Source organism: Etheostoma spectabile, chromosome 4 (assembly GCF_008692095.1).
Source record: "Etheostoma spectabile isolate EspeVRDwgs_2016 chromosome 4, UIUC_Espe_1.0, whole genome shotgun sequence".
Taxonomy (NCBI): Eukaryota; Metazoa; Chordata; class Actinopteri; order Perciformes; family Percidae; genus Etheostoma; species Etheostoma spectabile.
Window position 1 is genome coordinate 4127231 of NC_045736.1, and position 21756 is coordinate 4148986.

Sequence of the window (21756 nt, forward strand, 5' to 3'; positions counted from 1 at the left end):
CTTAAGCCTTAAACATGCTGAGTCATCTTCTCTCACAGTGATTCCCAATGTTTAAAGGTGGAGAGTTGGCTTCTTACAACATGAAACATGAGGTGGTCAGATGTAATGTGATGAAGTAGATCAGCAGCCTATATGTGTTTTTGCCTAGTTATTTTGTGTATGTCTTATGAGATCATGTGTGTATATACAGCATAATTTTTGGCCATTTTTGTGTTTTTTTTCTGCACTCTTGTCTAAACTCTAAGTTGTTGTCTATTATCCCATCCTCTTTCAGTCACTCTGTTGTCTGATTTGTACTTGTCTGGAGTCGGTAACTTTTAAATAAAAATCATCACCATTTGTTTTTAATCGATTATTAACTTACCTGAATTGAGCATTGAATCGTTTTAGAGAGAAGCTAATCTATGTAATGTATACATAGGCCTATATATATGTATATATCTTCACTCGTTGCAAGGTGACGCATGCGGGACTTAAATCTAACACCTTGAGTCAACAAAACAAAAATGTCAGAGCCACCGCTTAAGTTGTCTTTTGAGGGGTGGAGGTATGCCTATTACTTCAAATTAGTTGTATGAAAGGACAGAAACTTAATTTTAAAGTGTAAATTGGCCACAAACACCCCTGCACTGCCACAAACACAACATCCAATCTAAGCTAGTTGCTAAAGTCCCCCGGACCCTGTAAACAAAGCAGACATAAGTGGGCTTGTGGCAGCATACGTAGTGGAGGAAGTGTTGCCTGTTTGGACAGTGGAATCACTGTCTTTCTGAAACATACTGGGCCAAATACAGATAAAGAAGAGCGGACGGCCGCCAGTACCTCTTGACACACGCTGATGTTCACAACTTTGTTGTCGGCTCTTTGGTAATAAAGAGCATAACAGAGAGCTTGGGTGTATGTCCTCATTATAATAAGGGTTTGTTTTAATCTAGGCATACATGAGTTTTAACTTTATAGTCTTATTTTGGCAAGTAAGTTATGGTGCATATCAGGTAAAGTTACGGAGTAATCCAAAAGTAATGTAACTAGCAGTGTAACTAGTTACTTTCAGCAGTAAGTTTTGTAGCAAAGGAAGGCGTTACGTTTTTTGGTTATACTTTACTTGAAGGTATCTACATAAGAGTTACATGACACTGTCAGGAGCGTGTCATAAACATTATCAACAATCATGACATAACGCTTATTTTAATAAGTGTCAAATGGTTTTGTCATGACAAGTTATTGTTAGGGTTAGGGTTCCTGTGTCATGACTGTGTCAAGTCATTCTAATGTAAAAACCTTAAATTAAAGTGTTACCCTTTTTTTGAGTAACTACACCAACACGGAATAGAATCATTTATTAATTAATAAAAAGTTTAATCCAGCATCTGCAGCTATAATGATTTCTTGTTCTAATGAAGGTTGAAGTGTTGATGAGACTGACAGGGACATCGTCCAGGTTGTGTAATCCTCGGCAGCTCACCTCCTCCTCCTGACTGTTTGTGTGTATGTGTGTGTGTCTGTACAGTTGCATCTATCTGTCTGTGCTGTTGTGTTGAGTGGAGGCCTTCAGGTGTAATCCGTCTCTTCCCTGTGTGTCCTGACAGAGGGGGACAGAGAGGTGTGTTTGTGCTGTATGTTAGCTGCTTGTTGCTTTGCCATGCGTCTTCTTTTCCTCCACAAGAGCATTTCTGCTGGGATTTGTCTCACCCTGGCTTCTCTTTGTTGTCATCCCGTATTAGTTCTCCTTGCGGCGTCACCCAGGCCGACGAAGGTGTCTCTGGCTGCTCTCTGCAGCTCTGTTGTGCTTTTCTTGTCACTCCACCCTTTTTTTCTTTTATCTACTTCTCTCCCTTTCCTGTTTTTTTTATGGTGGTGACTTACAAGGTGGAACATTTGTGCTTGGCACTAGGCTTTAAAGGCAGAGTAGTTTTTTCTTTGTGGCAGATTTTTTCTATATCTTTCAATTCAATTTCAATTCAATTTTATTTATAGTATCAAATCATAACAACAGTGATCTTGACAGACCCAGGCTCTTTGTAGGCGATGTCTGACGGTGCCGGTTGGGGGTGTGATACACAGTGCCAATAACAGTCACAATAAAGATAATGGAACAGACTACAAAATGGTAGTAGTAGTAGTTCATGTCATAGCAGGGCACTGCATGGCATTCCAGTATGTAGCGTGGCATAGCAGGGAATAGCTTGACGTAGCAGGACGCAGCAGGGTTCAGCAGGACGCAGCAGGGCATAGCTGGACGTAGCAGGACGCAGCAGGGTTAAGCAGGACACAGCAGGGCATAGCTGGACGTAGCAGGACGCAGCAGGGTTCAGCAGGACGCAGCAGGGCATAGCTGGACGTAGCAGGACGCAGCAGGGTTAAGCAGGACACAGCAGGGCATAGCTGGACGTAGCAGGACGCAGCAGGGTTCAGCAGGACGCAGCAGGGCATAGCTGGACGTAGCAGGACGCAGCAGGGTTAAGCAGGACACAGCAGGGCATAGCTGGACGTAGAACGGTGTAGTGCAGTAGGACCCCTGCAACAGCTGCAACCAAGATCTTAGTGCCATCGTATTTCAAGGAAATAGGCTGGGCAAAAACAAAACTAAGGACTCCGGGGAGCAAACTCCCCAGAACTAGGTTAGTAACGTGCTCTGGTTTATTGCCCTTTCTTTAAACCAATCATAATCGTCATGGGCGGGGCTAAGCGCCTGACAAAGCAACGGTGCCTCTGCAAAATAGCCTTGGGAAGGAACTTGTTTTGGTGGAACATGTGTACAGTCAAAGGTTGTTTTAGTTGTGCAACAGAAAACTCAGATTGGACAGATAGTCTAGTAGCAGTTAACCATAGTCCTCAGAAATCCACCACAGGTTAGAACGCCATCAAAAGTGGGACATTTGCCGGAATTTTGCTCAGCACGGGAGCGATCTTGAAAGTGGAACATCGTGAATATAGATTATAGACATAGTGATAGGTAAAGCAAATGTCCATGAGGCCACAACTTAGTGTTACAGGCCACCAAAGCAGATACCCAGTGTGTGTGTGTGTGTGTGTGTGTGTGTGTGTGTGTGTGTGTGTGTGTCTGCGGGGCCGTCTGTCTGACTGTCTGTCTGTGTGTGTGTGTGTGTGTGTGTGTGTGTGGGTGTTAAGTTTGGGGGTTGCCGTCTTCTTGAAATAAGGTCAGGATGGACTCCTCTTAATCTTTGCTTTGTTAGGCGGCCCCTCCCCTCCCTTGGTGCCCTGCTGACTTCATTTATTTATCTGTTTTGTCCGTTTCCCCTGGTGAGGATTACAACAATAAGGCGGCTTATTACGTGAAACGTTACGTTTTATTGGTTTTGTTTAAGTCCTTTCCTGAAATGGCACTCTACCATATATTTACCATAGACACACTTTTGGAAAGTTTGCAGTTTTGAAAAGTGGTTCCCACTGTCTCCATTTTAGTTAGGCAATTAATAATAATAACAATGTACTGTATTAGTCCCACAAGGAGAAATTACAAATTACACTCTGTTATTACACACAGGCCTGAATTACACACACATGCAGTATATGGAGAGATGTCAGAGTGGGGGGGACTGCCCATGGAAAGGCGCCCCAAGCAGTGGGGAGTTGGGTGCCTTGCTCAAGATAAACTGGTGAACTGGCACCTCTCCAGCCACCAGTCCACCACCATACTTTAATCCATACAGGGATTGAACTAGCGACCTTCCGGTTCCCAACCCTACTCCTGACTGACTGAGCTACTGCCACCCCCAATGGTCAAAAAAGAACGAAGAGCAAAAATAAACAGCTGAAAACACAACAAAGTGCTTGAAAAACAATTTTCACGTGTCTATATAATCCACTTGACTAGAAGGACATTTGATGATGTTTTGGTGACCTGCCAGGACACTTTTCTTTTATGCCACTTGACAAGATTAAAGTCTTTGAATTTTTTCACGGGCCTGAATGAAAGAACTCCCATCAAGTATCCCAACACCATAACAGTCGACTGTAAAAAGATTACATTTGAAATCACATCAACAAACCAAGTCCTTTAAGCACGTTTCATTTCACACATCCCTGCCAAATCTGAAGATAAACAGCAGCGAGTGTTCAGTCTGGTTACAGACAGCCAAATACAATAGAAAGGAATGGAATATGATCCTGCCTTCAAGAAATGGAGTACAGGCTTAGTGGAGATACTTTGCATGTGTCTCAAAGTAATTAAGGTTTCTTAAACATGTTTGTCCAGGATTTCATTACAAAAAGCCTAAGGTTATATGTCATTTTAATTGAGGTTAAGACATGCATTTATCTCATGAGGCCTTCTTATATCATCATAAGAAGATTATTTCACTATGGCCTCATCATTTTAAAATATGTATCAATTCTCACAATTTGACATCTTGAGTGACAGCAGACAGGCCCATATGTGGTCTATGCTGATAACAACAGCGTCTCAAGAAATGAGTTGTAATTTAAGACATATTAACGAGTGGTAATACCCCTGTTTTGACACAGATTGGTGGTGGTGGGGTGTACCGGGGGTTGTTGAAGCAGGACATTTTTAATTGATAGTTGACCCACTTCTTTGACCAATCAAATGGGCTTCAATCGCATATAGTGTGTTACTTTTTGGTGTTTGAATCAGATTTACTTGATGGTGTTTTACTAAGCACAATCCTGACCAGCAATCCAATCATGGACTTGTTTTACAAGTTTCTACAATATTTTCTGCCATTGTGAAAATTGCTCAGAAGGCAGGTGTCTGTGACATCATGATTAAACTTGTATGGAAATCCCTTGAGGGGTTTTATTTTTCTGACCTGTGGCTGCCTCATGTCACGTGTCCATATTAAGATTAAGATAGATAAATGTGAGACCATTTTGCATCCACTCTAAGACCGCACTCTCCCCCACCAAAACCAGAGCTGCTTCCAAAACACTCTCTTTTTTTAAAGCTTTATTTTTTGGGCATTTTAGGCTTTTAATGACAGGACAGATGAAGAAGTGAAAGGGGGGAGAGAGAGGGGGGATGACATGCAGCAAAGGGCCGCAGGTCAGAGTAAACCTCTACATGGACGCCTGCTCTTCCAACTGAGCTATCAGAGCGCCCAGAGTGTGCACATTAATTATTAATCCAGGGAGAGAAATTCACATGTCAAAGCTGCAGAACAATACCACACTAAACAAAAGAATAGTGCATTGAATCAGTCAAATATCAAAACTAATCTAATAATTTAAGAGTTAAATAAACGTACGTCGTTTAAGCACGTATACAGATTGGATGTGCATTGGGTGTGCAATACAGAGGTTATTATAAATTATATGTAAAAACCATATATTGCTCTTTGCCAGAGTTACATTGAATGTAATTGTGAGTCCAGTTACAGTTGGTGAGCTTGGAAGGACCTCAGCAGCCTACCAGTCCACTGATCCACAGGTCCATTCCAGGGCTGTAGTCAAGTCCAAGACCAGGCCTAGTCAAAACTTACCAAGTCAAGACTGAGTCAAGACCAGGGCTGGGTCTCGTTCAAAAATCTTTGATACCGCTAGCGATACCAATACCGTGACTTCCATACTGGTTCCTAACGATAAATGTTTGATATCAGTTTTATAAAACAAAAAGAAATGACAACATTACACATTACGGCATAAATCTTTTTAATATATTTTTCAGATCCTACTATGTGAGCCCCGTCTCTGTTTAACGTAAAGTTTTTCCAGCCAATCACCAACATTATTACATCTCGGTAGAAGCATGCTGCGTGCTGATTGACTGATGCTGATGATATTTTAGGTATTGAAATTGGGTACTGAATGACAAGGCATTTTTCGATAATCGATACTTCAGAGGAAATTCAGTCGGTGCCTACAAAGTATTGAATTCAGTACCCAGCCCTAGTCAAGACTGAGTCCAATGTGATATGAGAAACAGTATTTTTTTGTACTTTAAGATGATAATTATTTGTAATACTCCAAATGTGCAGAGTAATACACTATAGGATCAAATTAGGCCATATTATTTACTTTTAAGTTTAAAATATGTATGTTCCCAATCTTGAACTTATTACTTGTCCTGAAGATTTCATAGTGGGCTACAAGTGCTCGCTGACATTGTGTCTGTGGCCTAAATGGAACTGATTGATGCCTGATGATTGAGGTATATGAGGCAGCCAGATGGATACCATGTGACCACGTCACTGCCCATTCTACGTGGATTTTGGATTAAAAGGCCTGTTTTCTGAATGAGTGCGCTTCATCAACGGTTTTGTTTTGAAGGAGGAAGTTACTTTAGAAAAAAAGCATATAGTGCTGGACTCGCTCGAGACCAACAGTGGTTCTCGACCCTTTTGAGTTGCAACTCCCCAAAATTATTAAGTTGGTGTTCGCAAACCCCCTTGACAACATGAAAGAGAGCTGCCCCCTGCTGATTTTGAGTGATTATACCACTGTGTAATTCAATATATTATATTTTGAATGCTGTGGTCAATACATAAAAACTAATAATGCTTTGCTTTAATAGTTTGTATAGTTTAGTTTTAGCACCTAGCCTTGTCCAATGTTTTTGACTTTTTCTCTCACCCGACCCGCCATTCAGCTTCAGCACCTCCAGATTTACTGAATATATCACATGAAATGTACCAAACTTCACACAATCATGTAAAAACTATTCCCCAGTCTACGTTTTTTCTCCCCAACCATCTGGCAACCCCCAGAAATTATCTTGCGACCCCATTGGGGTTCTCGACCCCCAGTTTGAAAACCACTGAACTAAAATATTTGGCCAGTCCAATGGCTCATTCCAAGACAACAGAAAGGCGTATCGAGTCCCGACTCTTCCGCCCTGGTACATTTTAAGACAGAGTAGGGATGAGTTCAGACGTGTGATGGCCACCGACAGGAATGAAGTCCTTGGGGGAAATGAGTCTTTGGCTGAAGACGCTCCTCCTGTCAACCAGCATGTCCTGGAAGGGGTGAGAGACGTTGTTCAGGATGCCAAAATGCTTCTTTTGCTTTGGAGTGTGCTGCTCACCGCTTTCTGCTTGATCAGTCTTTTTGTGGCCAGTGTAGCTGGTAACCAGTGGCATTACAGGCTTTGTTATTCGCTTGTGGCATCTATAAAACAGTGATGTCATGAGGAAGCTGGGGACAGTGCCTTTGGACTGGCAGACAAGGGTGGTGCAGCCCAAAGCATGTGACATTACTTTGAAGGTATTATACTGCTCGGTGTCAATGGGGATGCCTATGGTCAATCCTTTGTTATTTCAGGAAGAGCAAAGCTGATTTGCCGTTGAGTCGTGAACCCGCTCCTAATCCTTGCTGCGATACAGTTTTTATTACAAAGGGTCATACCCAAGATTTTAATTTCATCCTTTAATTTAATGTTGATATCACGTTTGTTACTCTCCGTTCCTATCCAAACACCTTCTGCGTTATCATGATTCAGTTAAGCACAGGAAGCTAATTCATGTAAGTTCAAGTGATTAGTTAAAACATCCATCTCCATCTGATTTTTAATAACAACTGTGACATCATCTGCGTATGCCATGGCAGTAACTTTGGGTGCAAGCCCAACGTGTATACCATATATCAGACTATCAACGTTTATGGTTTTAATCTTGGAGCCAGGATGTCTAAAGCAGCACTCAGAGGGCCCCGCCCCTCTACATTAAAGGGCTCTGTTAGAACAGCGTTTACCTTTACACGCACACTAGATTTAACAAATGAATCTGACCAAATGAAGGAAAGTTTCTGGAAAGCCATAAGACTCTATTGCAACCCATAAATACTCTCTAGAAATATAATCAACAGCTTTTTTGTCCAACCCGGTTATATAAAAGTATTCTTTATCAGGTTTATTTACCCTTTCTCTCAATGTGCAGGGATTATCCCACATTCAACGGCCTTTTATGGCACTCGTTTGTTCTTTCTCTATAATTTCATCTAATATATCATTTAATCTATTCATATTTACTTTGGATAATATTTTATACTCAGTGTTCATTATAGTCAGATGTCTGTAGTTATCAATGTCATTTTCATCACCTTTTTTACACAGTAGACACATCCCACCCAGATTAAAGGATTCCCCCATACAGCCACTGTTCAGACCTTCATACATCTCTGTGAGGACGTTTGTTACATCATCAATATTTAACTGATGAAACTCTGTAGACAGACCATCAGGCCCGGGGCTTTTACCAACATTAAGTTGTTTGATGGCCTGAAAAACTTCATCCTTTCTTATGTTTCCCACGAGCTCTGAAAAGTTCAGAGAGCTGTATGAGTGAAGTTTATCTAATAAAATGTTTACACAGTCACTCTCTATTTATATTTGTTTAAATGCATCTGCACATAATTCTCTGATCACTTTTCTGTTTTTCATCAAAAACTACAACACCGTCCTGTTTCTTTACAAATTTAATACATTTACTTTGAATTTGCTGTTGTCCAGCGTTAAGGTTCTGAATTAAATTATTGATTGATTAAATTGTGTCATTTGTTATCGCGTCCCTTTGGGTATGTTGTTAGAGGTTTTGTGGGTGTAGAGGGTACCAGAGAAGTTACTACGAGCCAATCGCTTCTTATATATAGTACCTATAGTAGCTTGAGAGCAGTTGAGAGCTTAGGGCTGGGCACTATATTGATATTATATCAACAGTGTTTGGATGTTGTAATGTTGTTATATGACATAAGTCTTGTTTTCCTGTTTTTAAAGGCTAAATTACAGTGAAGTGAAGTCATTTTCTGAATTTACCAGACTTACTAGCTGTTTATTATTTGCCATTACCCACTTAGTCATTGTGATTTTCATTCACTTTCAGCAGAAGTGGGTATAGTGAAGGAGACGGGTTGGTGTTGCATCCGCAGTAGTCTCGCATTGCCAGACCTTCTTCCACAGCAATAACCTGAATTGCTTACAAATTTGACTGGTGTTGAACATTCATCAATTATGACAGAAAATTAACTAACAATGTTTGGATCAAGCATTGGTCTTTTACTAAATACTAGTGAGATCCTAAATCTTGCTCTCAGAAACCTGTGTTTGGTACAACTTGCAATGTTTCTGTATAACTTGGTTTCTCTATTTGTAGTGAATTCTTTATGATGGATATACAGTATGTTGTCAACTCAACAACGTTGGTTTCTTTATTTGCTTGTGTTTGTCTATTTGCTCCTGTTTCATTAAGTTTCAGAGCATTGGCCACACAAATTGAAAATGACCTGTAGTTTGACATTGTTAGGTATGATGAGATGCGTGTGTGTCAGGGCAATAGCGAGAAATTAATTTGATCCCCCTGCACCCTTTCCCCCTCCCCCCCCGCGGTTTAGTTGTTGAAAGAGTGGCTGAAGAGGCCCGGATTAAGACAGATGTGCTTAAATGATACTGAAGGAGGGACTTAGCACGGCACAGCCGGGGGATCATTGATTAAAAAAAGCCAAGTCTTTAGCCTGAGCCAAATCCAGCCCTGCACTGATACACCACAGTAACATGTACCCAGCCCAGGCAACCAACATGTTAGCCATGTGGCAAGAGGGGGGCAAGCCGCCAAAGGAGTGCAAAAAAGAGGCAGACAGTGATTGTGCTGTAGAGCCAGTGAGTCTTGGAGCCACCTCCCCCTTTTCCCTTCCTTGCCCCCGGGGCTGGAGTTGCAGATACTGGGATTACACAGGTCAATTATACACTTAATCTGCCTTTGCCCAGAGGGGATTAGGAGCGTGGCTCATTGATTGATTTGAAGTATTTCCGTTGACCTTGGGTAGTTATCAGATTCACCAGCGTGGTGAAATTGCACTTCTGTGTGACGAAAGTTAAAGCGCTTTTTAATCGCCGCTGCTCCTCCCGTCTCACTCTGCGTACCAACTGCCGGACGGCTGTAAGAGCGAGGGCAAGGGTCAGGCTGAGCTGCAGATTGGGGGATTTGAGATTGTTGTCGCCGCCGCTGTACTTTGGTCGCGGCGGGTGGGTTTGTGGATGGGTGTGGGGGCTTGTTGCGGTGACAGAGAATGCCGGCAGACAGCTGCGTTATGGAGCTGCCGTCATACCACTTGGCTGTCCGGAGACGTTTCACCACTTTGCCGGCTCCGGTCATGACCTGCCAGCCACGCGGCCATGCCAAGTGAACAATATAATCAACACTGAGCTCAGGCAACACGCAAACTTAACTCCTGCGGCCTGTCAGATGTCTTACTCTGCTCAAATGACTCAGTTACGTGAGGATAGAATACAGAGGACATGTTTTTCTTTATTCATTTTAGAGCATCATAGAAAAAAAATATTATTGAAAAATCGAAGAAATGACTGAGAACATGGAATTATATTTGACACTTCAGGACTAGAAGGTAATTCGTAATATAATTATAAAGACTTGAACCGTTTATAATCAAATCATCTGTTTGATCAAAACCGATAATGTCTCTTTAGGGCTGATTGATATGGTTGAAATCAGTATACAGTACATTTGTCTTTTAATTGTTTTAACCCTCGTTGTGTGTCTGTTGTAACTCTTGCAGCAATGTTACTCTGTGTCCAAAACTAATTTCTCCTTAGGGAGACTAATAAAGATACTTTGACTTTGAGTTTAAGGATATTTATAAAAATCTGACACCAAGACTGATAATGGTATATACAGCCTATATATTGATTAGAGCTCAAAAGGTCAATTGATTAGTAATAATAAAGTAGCAGCTACACAACTGAGATAATACCACTCATCTCAGAAAAAAACTCCAAACAAACAAAACTATAACTAATAATGTCAGTTTTAGATTACAATTTGTTGTGAATCCTTATTTCATACAACATATTTTTTTGTAAATTGACATGAAACATAATCCTATCATCGGCATACAATCCCACTGAAGAACCAAAGTCCAATGATATATCACATATAGAGATAATGAATGATACGTTGATATATTTCCTAATTGTCAATTAGATCTAATCAGATCACATGCCCACATTTGTACCCATGCCCGATCATGAAACTAAAACCTTGATACCCATTACATCAACCAGCATATAGCTACAGTTTACCTCTGTAATTTTTCGCGAGGATTGATTTTGTTTTTTAGACCAGTGTGTTTTATCTGACAGACCATAACAAGATGTCCTTTGCCCTTCATCTACAACGATATGAATGCAATACTGCATCGATGTCCTCTTGATGTTTTTCATGCCTGTCAGTAATCTCTTTTAGGTTGAAGTGAAATATCAGTAAAAGGATTACACAAGCAATGGGGAGGAAAATAATGGCCATTGTCATCGGGCACAAGAATAAAAAAGGCCAGCCAGGCAGGATAGGGTAGATTGACTGTGTGACTGTTCAACAGGCTCTGAAAAGGTTTCACTTCCATTTAATGAAGTCTGTAAGCAGCTTAGAGTCCGTAATAATTACTGAGAGAGAGCATTTTCTTCCCCTGCTTCGTTTCCTTTCGGCTCTAAATCCTTTGGGAGCATTCCCAGCGCTGTGTTGCCGGGAGGAAACGGCAAAGGACACTAAGGCCTAGATCGTCCCTAGAGCAGGGAAATACCAGTTTAATGGAGATCTCTCCTTTGTCAAGACCCGCTGGTGTATTGATTAGGGCCAACGGGGTGAATTGATCGAGGACACATATGTCATCTCTCGGGTCTCTATCACCCTTTACAGCCCCCCCCCCTTTGCCTCTTTCCTTCTGCCTTGTTAGAAAGGGAGGTATGGTGGCATTTGTTTGATTAACTTGTCTGACAAAAGTGACAGCTGCTCACGGGCGTATTTGGATGAGTGGCCCAGCGCCGCTCCCTCTTTGTACATCTGTCAGAGCCGGAGCAGGGCGAGCGGGGTGAAAAGAGACAAATTGGACCCAAAAAGAAGGCCATTCACCTTCCCCAGACCCCCCTCTGCTGCTCCACCCCTCTGTCCCATTCAGGTGCTCGGCGGGATCCTCAAGTGCTTGCTGGCTTATTCCATTTTCACTCCCCCTATAGAGTTCCCTGAGCCCACAAGTGTTTTAGCCCTCTTTTTCCTTCCCTCAATCCACCCCTAAGCGGCTCTTTGTGAGTAGAATGGCTCACTTTTCTCAGGGCCTGAAGCCGGCGGCTTTTTTCTTTTTTTATTGTCTACCACAGAGCTTTTCTGTCGCTCATTGTATGTTTACTCAATGACTGGTCGCTGACCGTAATTTCAACTGTTTAGTTCCTCACAACATGGCCCCCCAACTCCCTCCACCCACTGCCTCTAATATAATCCAATGCCTTCTCCAAACTGCCATGTTTTTATAAAGTTGCTCCTTATTTATTCTCTCTTGTCCGTTGAGCTGACACTTGCGGGTAGAAGGACACGGGTGTTTTGTAAGAGAGCCAGATTGCCGTCCCTGAAAAGAAAACCCAGACCTGAGATAAACATTTACCTTTCTCCTGCGATGCTTCGCCCTGCGGGTAGACTGCCATCCTGTTCCTCAGCACTCCTTTTCTTAAACAGCTGCCTGCTTGAAATGCCCACTGAGCCTGTTTTGTCGCCGTCCCAGCTGTGCTCAGACTGCGGTCAATGGTCAGCCAGGGTTTACCTTTTGTGTCAGCGGCACAATCAAAACAGTTTGAGACCTGTGAGCTCGTTGAGCCCCAAACCTTACTTTAGTCCTACTTTCAGGGCCCTCCTGCTCCTTCCTCCTCCTCTAAGATACCTACTTCTTTGGATGAAAAGAGAAGGACAGAAAGAGGGAGAAAGAGAGAGGGAAAGAGAGTCAGAGCATGACAATATCTAGTACAAGTTGCTGAGCCCTGTTGAACCTCTGTGAAAAGCCCCTTTCTTGTCCGTCCACTCTTAGGCAGATACATTTGAAAACATATTTATATGTCCCTTCACTCTTGTGCTTTCACATCATTTTCTAAAAGTCTGCCATCCACACACCAATGACCAAACTATGAGAATAGGGTTAAAGAGAAGGTGCCGAGTTTTTGCATAATCATGCTCATGGAGTACGTAGGGTGGGCTGCATCAGACAGTTTTTGGAACTATTTCCAAATGGACATTTGGAAACTTTTTGCAGTGATTGGCCATAAGTGTAAAGAAATGGCAGTGGGATGCAGCCTGGAGCAGGCTCTGACAGCAGGCTCTTTGCCCTGCCTTAGATTATATTCAGAACATGGACATATCATTTTGATCATTAGACATATAGTCTGGAGACAACTGAAGCAAACTGAATCCTCGGTTGTACTTGCACGAGACACCGTGGCTAACTAGATGCAGCAAACACTACGAGCATGCACAGAGACCCTTTCCACACTCTTCACCCAAAAAAATTCTGCTTTTCCCAGTGGGACGTCCACAACCACGCGTTTCGCAGACTTGTGGAGCCTTTGCGCTGGACAGACATGGTCAAGTCATCTCATGGCTTACACTCCTCGCCCCGGAACATTGAAGTAGTTTCCAAAGTGTCACAAGTTCCAAGTCATTTTTGGGCATCTTTACCTTTGTTAGGGTACATGACAATAGAGAGCAATCAGGGAATGAAGAGGCAGGATGACATGCAACACAGTCCTTGGCCGGAACAAGGGGACATTATGGTTACCTGGTCTTACAATGGTAGACCACCATGAAGCCATACACATCTGCTTAAGCCACACATCTTGATTTGTGTGCTAGTGTGCTATAACATTCTAGCTTGTAAAATAGGGAGAATAATTCTATATTGAGTCAGTGGGTTAAGGTAGATGCATTAGGGGACCTGCGGTGTTGGTTAAATGGACAACAATAAAGGGAATTAGTAGAATTGTTGGGGCTTTATAAATATTAGAGGGTGGTCTAGACCTACTTTATCTGTAAAGTGTCTCGAGATATCTTTTGTTATGATTTGATATTATAAATAAAATTGAAAAAATTGAAATTGAATTCAACATTGAAGAGATGAGAGCTGAAAAAAAGCTTAATTCACTTTTTTCACTTTTGCCGTCCTTTCACAGCAACAAGAGGACCTCTAAGGGACAACCCCCCCCCCCCCCCCACACACCACACACAACACACACACACACACACCCACACACCACACCACACACACACACACACACACACCACAACCACCCACACACAACACACACACCCCTCCCCCTGTTTGTGTCTGTGTGCATATGGTCTAGTGTTGTAATCCCAGTGTAAGCATGTGTGTTTGAAAGAAAAAGTAGTGTTGCTGTATGGCACTCAGCGGCCTTCCTTCTCCTTCAAAAGAGAGCCTGCCACTTGGCATTAGTGTTGCCGCACCAGCAATCATCATTCCATGCCTCCTGCTAATTGCAGACACAGCTGGGTCTCAGCAGGACATCTCTCTCTCTCTCTCTCCTCTCTCTCTCTCTCTCTCCTCTCTCTCTCTCTCTCCTCTTCTCCCTCCTCCTCTCTCTCTCTCTCTCTCACACACATACACACACACACAAGTTGTCAGCTAAATGGTCTGACCATGAAAAAGGAATCCGATCAATACCCATTTTTTCTTCTTCTCATCGGTTTGTAGTTACCTGTAAATAAGATCATTCATTTATTTTGGAATATGGGCTTTACTTGAATTTGTTTTGCAATGATTTAAACATGCAGTTAATATTTCCTTTTATTTCATATTCTTTTCATTTTAGCCTCTATTGCGAAGCACTGAAGTCTGTTTCTATGAGCACTAAAAAGTAAATCACTGAGTATCTTTCTGACGTATAATGATTATTGGTGTATCACTGCTGATGGCGGTTTACAGTCACAGTACATGGAATGCTAAATGCACTATAAATGGCCGCAGATGTGCTTAGCAATAGACACTCATTGCTGGAGAACCTCACAACAGATGTGGCACAATCCGTAAAATGTCCCCTCTTCTTTGTCAGTGCTGTCTTTGACAGTTTCTTTTGTCTGTCAATAAAGGCCATGGCACAGTCAAGGCCTTTCAGACATCAGTCTTTGTTTCTGTCGAATATTTTCACCAAGGACTGCAATTATTTTTCTAGCAGAAAAAACACAGTTCCATTTCAGTTCCATTTTATTTATAATATCAAGTCATATCAAGAGTTATCTTGAGACACTTTACAGATAGAGTAGGTCTAGACCACACTCTGTCATTTATAAAGTCCCAACAATTCTAGTAATTCCCCCAAGAGCAAGCATAGATACAAGTTACCAGATACCAGTGATTCTCAAGTAAAGGGTCGTGACCACAAAGTGGGTCTGGGACCCGTTGTGGGTGGGTCGCGGATTGCTGGTCAATAAATAAATACATTATAGTTAATGCACATCTGATCTTGGACTTGGATTTAGAATAAAAAAGGTCACACTTTATTTGAAGGTATCTAAATGAGAGTGACATGACACTGTCATGACCACATGACACAGTCATAACAACAGTCATGACACATGACTCAACTCTTTCCTTCTTTATAGAGCTGTGTAGATTGAATTATTACTTTATGTTATCACTATTATTACTTCAACCCTAAACATGACAAAAACCGAATGACACTTACTAAAAAGGCTGTGTCAAAAGGTTGATGACTTGTTTACATTGTTTATGACATGTTCATGACAGTGCCGTGTCACTTTGAAAAAGTAACTTAGTTACCTTACAAATCACTTGATTTTAAAAGTAATGTTTTACATTCAGCAGCTGCCGACAACACCCCCGCTGCCTCAACATAAAAACGACAACCGGTTTACTGTGAGGCAACTCTGCGTTTACAGTAGTGGGGATCTTGTTAATTACGGCGCGAAAGAGAGCAAGTCAACCATCTTTAAGGGCTGCATAACCTCTACAACATACTTCCTAACCAACTTCTTCAACTCCCCCCCCAATTTACTGGCTTTACACCAAAATCCAGCTGTCGTTGTTTGGGTGGTGGTGGGGTGGACCTCCTGCTCTCTGCTTCGCACCACCTGGTGGGACTTGTGCAGTGCTGCAACTCCAAATCTTTCTTTAAATTTGACATAGTGTTTTTGTAGCTAGATAGCACTTTGTCACCACCAGCGCAGAGTGTACCACCAACCTTAATATTACCATCTTTAGCTGACACAAACTCAAAATAGTGACTGTATGGCCAGCAGAGGTGGGTAGTAACGAGTTACATTTACTCTGTTACATTTACTTGAGTAAGTTTTTGAAAAAATTGTACTTCTAGGAGTAGTTTTAATTCACTATACTTTTACTTGTACTTGAGTAGATTAGTGAAGAAGAAACTGTACTCTTACTCCGATACATTAGGCTACAATGAGCTCGTTACTCGTTACTACGCTTCATTGTTTTTACCCCAGCGTACGTTTCATTTTAATGTTTTATTTTGACAGAGAGAGAGAGTCTTCCGCTGAAGGCTCTACCACGTGACTGTGCTTAACCAATCACACGTCGTTGTGCGGTCACGTGATCATACTCGCTTCAGCAGCGCATAGACATATAAAGAGGTATCTCTTTATACGTCTATGCAGCAGCGGGACAGGTTAGCTTTACAGTCGTAGAGTACAATTTTTGGCTACTCCACCCACCTCTGATTGCCAGCTAGAAAACATGCATCTCTCTCCTCCCTCCATTGTTGTTGTCGCTGCACGGTGCACATGAACTGTCCCGTATGTGACTCCACTCCCCGAGACGCAAGAAGAAAGAAAAAATATATATTTTTACTAAGGAAAATGACAAACATACTGTAGTAACGCACAGTGACTTAGATAAGTAACTTTAATCTGATTACTGGTTTGGAAATAGTAACACGTTAGATTACTCCTTACTGAAAAAGGGGGTCAGATTAGAGTAATGCAATACTTAATAACCGCCATCACTGCTTTTTAGTAGATACCTTCAAGTAAAGTGTAGAAAAATAGTTTTGACGGACATGGGTCAGAGCTGTGCAGCCGACTAGTGCCGTTGCCAGGGCACCCATAATTTGATTAACGTTCACTTTAAGTTAAGCAAATACAGTATAACCTGTGAGTGTTTAAAATGGGAGTTTACGTACATTGAGGATTGGAAGGGATAGAAACCCCAGTGAGTGATATGTAGTGAAGTGCTTGTTCATGAGAGCATGAAACCATCCAAAAAGTGTAAATATGTGTGTTTATGTAAAAAGAAAAAGATGATGTGCGTTTGTTTTTTAAGGCTATTTTTAAAAGCTAAATTTGCTGGGTTTGAATTCTACGAAAGTGGGTCGCGACTTAATGACCGTGGGAAAATGTGGGTCACAGGGTGAGAGCAGTTGAGAACCCCTTCCATTGGAACACTAAACGGTCCCAAGAGTGCTTTACGCCCATGAGGCCCAGCGGAGAACCCAACCGTGTTCGTAAAATTGTAATATACATTCACACTTCTTACCACACGGTGGCCGTTATGTGCAACTTCTTAGTTTGCCGATTGCCGTTTGATTAAAAGTCCCATGGAATGACAATTTCAAGTCTGTATAAAAGAGACTCCTGATACAGGATTAGGGTACCACTAAGGTCTATATAAAAGAGACTCCAGATACAATATTAGGGGACCACTAAGGTCTATATAAAAGAGAATCCAGATACAGTATTAGGAGACCACTAAGGTCTATATAAAAGAGACTTCAGATACAGTATTAGGGGACCACTAAGGTCTATATAAAAGAGTCTTCAGATACAGTATTAGGGGAGCACTAAGGTCTATATAAAAGAGACTTCAGATACAGTATTAGGGGACCACTAAGGTCTATATAAAGAGACTTTAAATACAATATTAGGGGACCACTAAGGTCTATAGTATTAGGGGACCCCTAAGGTTTATATAAAAGAGACTTCAGATACAGTATTAGGAGACCACTAAGGTCTATATAAAGAGACTTTAAATACAATATTAGGGGACCACTAAGGTCTATAGTCTTAGGGGACCACTAAGGTCTATATAAAATAGACTCCAGATACAATATTAGGGGACCACTAAGGTCTATATAAAAGAGACTTCAGATACAGTATTAAGGGACCACTAAGGTCTATATTAGAGCATCCAAAGAAAACCATATCATGGGACCTTTAAAAAGGAGATAAAGAAGTGTCTTTAGCCACATTCGGACTGGATTTATTTCTTGAGGAGGGGGCGATTTTAACAGACCTACAGAAAAGGGTTGATTTATTTTTTCCAATGGCTCCCAAAACGAGATATATGGCCGTTCTATTTAAATGTGATTGTAACACGCGACCGTGGTGACGCTTAAATATTGTGACCATACTATGTAACGTGACGGCCACATAGTTAATAGTAAACACATACAGTGATTAATGTTGAAACGGAACTAGTTAGGTTTAGGCAACAAAAATACTCAGGGTTAGGGTTTTAAGTGTCATTATTCACCTAAAACTGCTGAAATGAGAACGTAGCTGTTATGCCGACTATGTAAGGTGTATCAATTTGAAAAAGTTTGAGCAGAAAAACAGGGGTTTGCATTTATTCTCATAATTGAGGGCAAAGCCTGGATCTTGGCTGCCCCCCCCACAGTCAAATTAAGGATTAGAGCATGTCTACTAGATCCACAGTCATTAGCATACTAATGATGGTTCATTTGTCACTGCTACTTTTTGAGTGTGGAAGGTATTTTTAACAACAACAAGGTGGAATTCCACTTCTTCTTTTCCAAATGTGTAAAGACTTTCATTGACTGTATTCACTTAACCTCAACCCTTACCTAAACTGAAACCATGACCATGACAAATAAGAATTTCCACCCTAAATATCAATCCCAAACTGCAGCAAAGCAGCAAAATGAAACCGTGTTTTTTGCACTGTAGGGTTTATTTTCAAAAAAGAGGCGATGTTTGCATTCTTTCCAAAACCGGTGCAAATGCCATTTTGTGATAATACTAAATCAGCACTTTTTTAGTAGTATAAACACTAGCAATGACTTACACTCAAGAAAAACATGGTCATCTAAGAAAATAAGCAGGTGAGTAAGGTTGTCTTTAGAACAGATGAACAACAGCGAAGTAAAGTGCCCGACAAAATGAACAAAATTAGAATTTGAATCAGAAAAAGTGAACAAAGCATTCAATGCCAACTCTCGGTACTAACAATACTCTCCTGGCATAATCCAGCCAGAGCTCAACAAGTGTAATGGTTTCTTACTCAGCCCTACACTTAAACACACACACACACACACACACACACACACACAGGAGAGGCAGAAAGAGGCAGAGTCCCAGGTTGCTTGTAATCCCCGTGTACCCCCTGTGGCGAGGCTCCTCCTTAGCTCCAACATTCCTCGCTCTCAGCAGCACAAAAGCTCCTGAGCGGCCCTACAAAAGAGGGCCTCTGACCTAACAAATCAGTTAGCTTTTTTTTGTGTGTGTGTGTGCGTGTGTGAGTGTGTGTGCATGCTTGCGTCTGTGCGTAAATAAATATGCATGACTTATTTGCTCCTTTCACTCACATGCGCTTCGTTTCAAAAACATTTTTATTAAGATTATTGTACAGACAGTAACTTAGTCAAGTCAATGCTTTTTTTTTTTTTTCGCTTTTTTTTCTTCTTTTTTTTTTTAGAAAGGTGAAGGTGAGATTACAATCATTAATCTGTATATACAAAATTTGGTACAGAAACAGAGTAGTCTACAGTTTTCGAGCATGCGGAAGCGCCCGTGACTTTATTAATACTACATTTTTACATTTTTAATGCACTCCCTCAACTCTCTCCCTGAAATATCTCCTTCTCCAGCTCAGAACTTTGTCTTGACTCAGACACATTTCTTGTGCTCCTACACTCACACCCCTCTTCTTCACTTCAAGCTGCTTCTGCTCCCCCGCTAAACTCGCTCACTCGGATGGTTGTGTAATTACTGAGGGGCGCTTGTTTATGACCTAAGCGCACCCCTTACGGGTGGGTGCCCTTCCTATCATTGGGCATGTCCAGCCGTCCTCCAGGAAATTAGTTGAATGTACTCCCCTTTCCATTTGTGGTTTATTTAAAAGATTTTTTTTAAACTAACCTCAACCAAGGGAGCGTTTTGTCACAGCAGAACATGAGCAGTGTTCTGGAGGAGGAAAAAAGTTATACAGAGTGTGACTGCTGTAACCGAGTATTACTACAGTATGAGATGAGTTTTACTTTTTCAAATTTAAAAAGTAGCATAAGACTCATAATGTTGAGACATCTCCACCCAAGCAGAAAAAATTAGACAGCTAAATTCCAGAGTTTCATTCTAGATGACGGCTGAAATGTAATCAAAATCCACAGATTCTATTTTGGTCTGCTTATTAGCAATGCCGTGTTCAGACTGCCTGCGTCAGCCGTCGAGCAGTTTGGCAGAAACGCAGGTCTTCCCTTTCATTTTGAATGGGGGTAGTGCGTTCAGGCTGTGGCAAGGATGCCGCAAGGAGGGACACTAAAAGAAATCACCCATGTAATGCTGCGGTAATGCCGGAGATCAGACTTTTCGGTGGGTTTCGAGCTGTGTGAGAGTCCCGTACAGTAAACGGGAAACATCACTGTCTCTATCGCTGCCACAAGAACATTTTAAAACCCTATGAGGGGGAAAAAACAAGAGTTGACTGTTACCTATAACGACAAAGCACTCTTTTCTTTTAGATAGCGATAGCAAATCTTCCATGAAATAAAGCTGCCTTCAAGTCCATCCATCCATCTTCGTCTGCTTATCCGGTATCGGGTTTAGCCACATTAACCAGCTCTGACTGGGGAATCCCGAGGCGTTCCCAGGCCAGGTTGGAGATATAATTCCTCCACCTAGTACTGGGTCTTCCCCGAGGCCTCCTCCCAGCTGGACGGGTCTGTAACATCTCCCTAGGGAGGCGCTCAAGGCACCTTACCAGATGCATCTTTACCAGATGCCCGTACCAACTCAACTGGCTCCTTTCAACGTAAAGCCTGACTGAGCACCCTATTACTAAGGGAGCCGCCAGCCCCCTTCTGAGGAAACCCATTTCGGCCTCTTGTACCCTGGATCTCGTTCATTCAGTCATGACTAGGCGGAATCGTTGAAATCTATAAACGATCTGACGGAAAATATTAACTAAAAATATAAAGTTGACTTGTGCTTTGTTGGGGGATTTAAGAACACGACAGGAGTGTAAATGAGACGAAATGTACTTGACGTCTTGTTGTGTTCTTAAACCCCCCAAACAAAGCACAAGTAGACTTTTAACTTCAGAGTTTCTGTTTTCTGTCAGACCGTCACCTGCTGCACAACCAACACATTCTCACTCCCATCTCGTAAAATACGGACTTTGGTCAGGTGCCTCATTTTTTAATCCATTATCAAAGTGTGCCTGGTAGATGCAGTGGAAATGCTAACGCTTATGCTTAGTTCCTGTTACTCCTTAGTACCTGCAACTGTCAAAATGGGGCTATAGTATAGTGTGCATGTAGGGCTCAGCTATCTTCCACCTGGATAGGTTAAGTCATTTTAGTTAAGGTAAAGGTAAAATGATCTATTCTGATGCATGTCAGGGTTTTCCCTTTCATTATAGGGCTTAGACGCAGCACCCAAGCTGTTCTGGGCAGCACCTAAACCAAAATGTAAAGTCAATGTGAGCATCAAAACTACTACATAACTTTTCCATCCCTAGTGGACTTCTTTTGCAAGTACCTTTTCCTTTGCTAAAATGAGGTGAAATAGCATTTCATTTTTCTTTTTTATTGAAAAACGTAACATTTCCTTAAAGGGGGGGGACCCCTTGCCAAATACTTCCACCTAAGTCCACAAACCTAGAAAAAACCCTGCACGTCTTCATGTGTTGTTTGCCCTTCAAATATAAAAAAGGCCAGTTCTCTCTCATTACACTACACAGCAAATATATGCAGAAGGGTCATGAAAGAGGTGAGGAGGTGGA

At 41.7% G+C, this 21756-nt stretch overlaps 1 protein-coding gene and 1 long non-coding RNA gene across 2 annotated transcripts in view; one reads left to right on the top strand and one right to left on the bottom strand.

Annotated features, from left to right (window-relative positions):
• LOC116687526 (uncharacterized) overlaps window positions 1–8153 on the bottom strand; it is a 17088-nt gene extending 8935 nt beyond the window's left edge. Inside the window, exon 1 of the long non-coding RNA XR_004331576.1 lies at window positions 8139–8153. This is a non-coding gene — a long non-coding RNA (uncharacterized LOC116687526). The remainder of the gene's footprint in view (window positions 1–8138) is intronic.
• Window positions 1–21756, top strand: part of LOC116687408 (calcium-dependent secretion activator 1) — a 185407-nt gene that overhangs the window by 150893 nt on the left and 12758 nt on the right. The gene's annotated exons all lie outside the window — the stretch shown is intronic.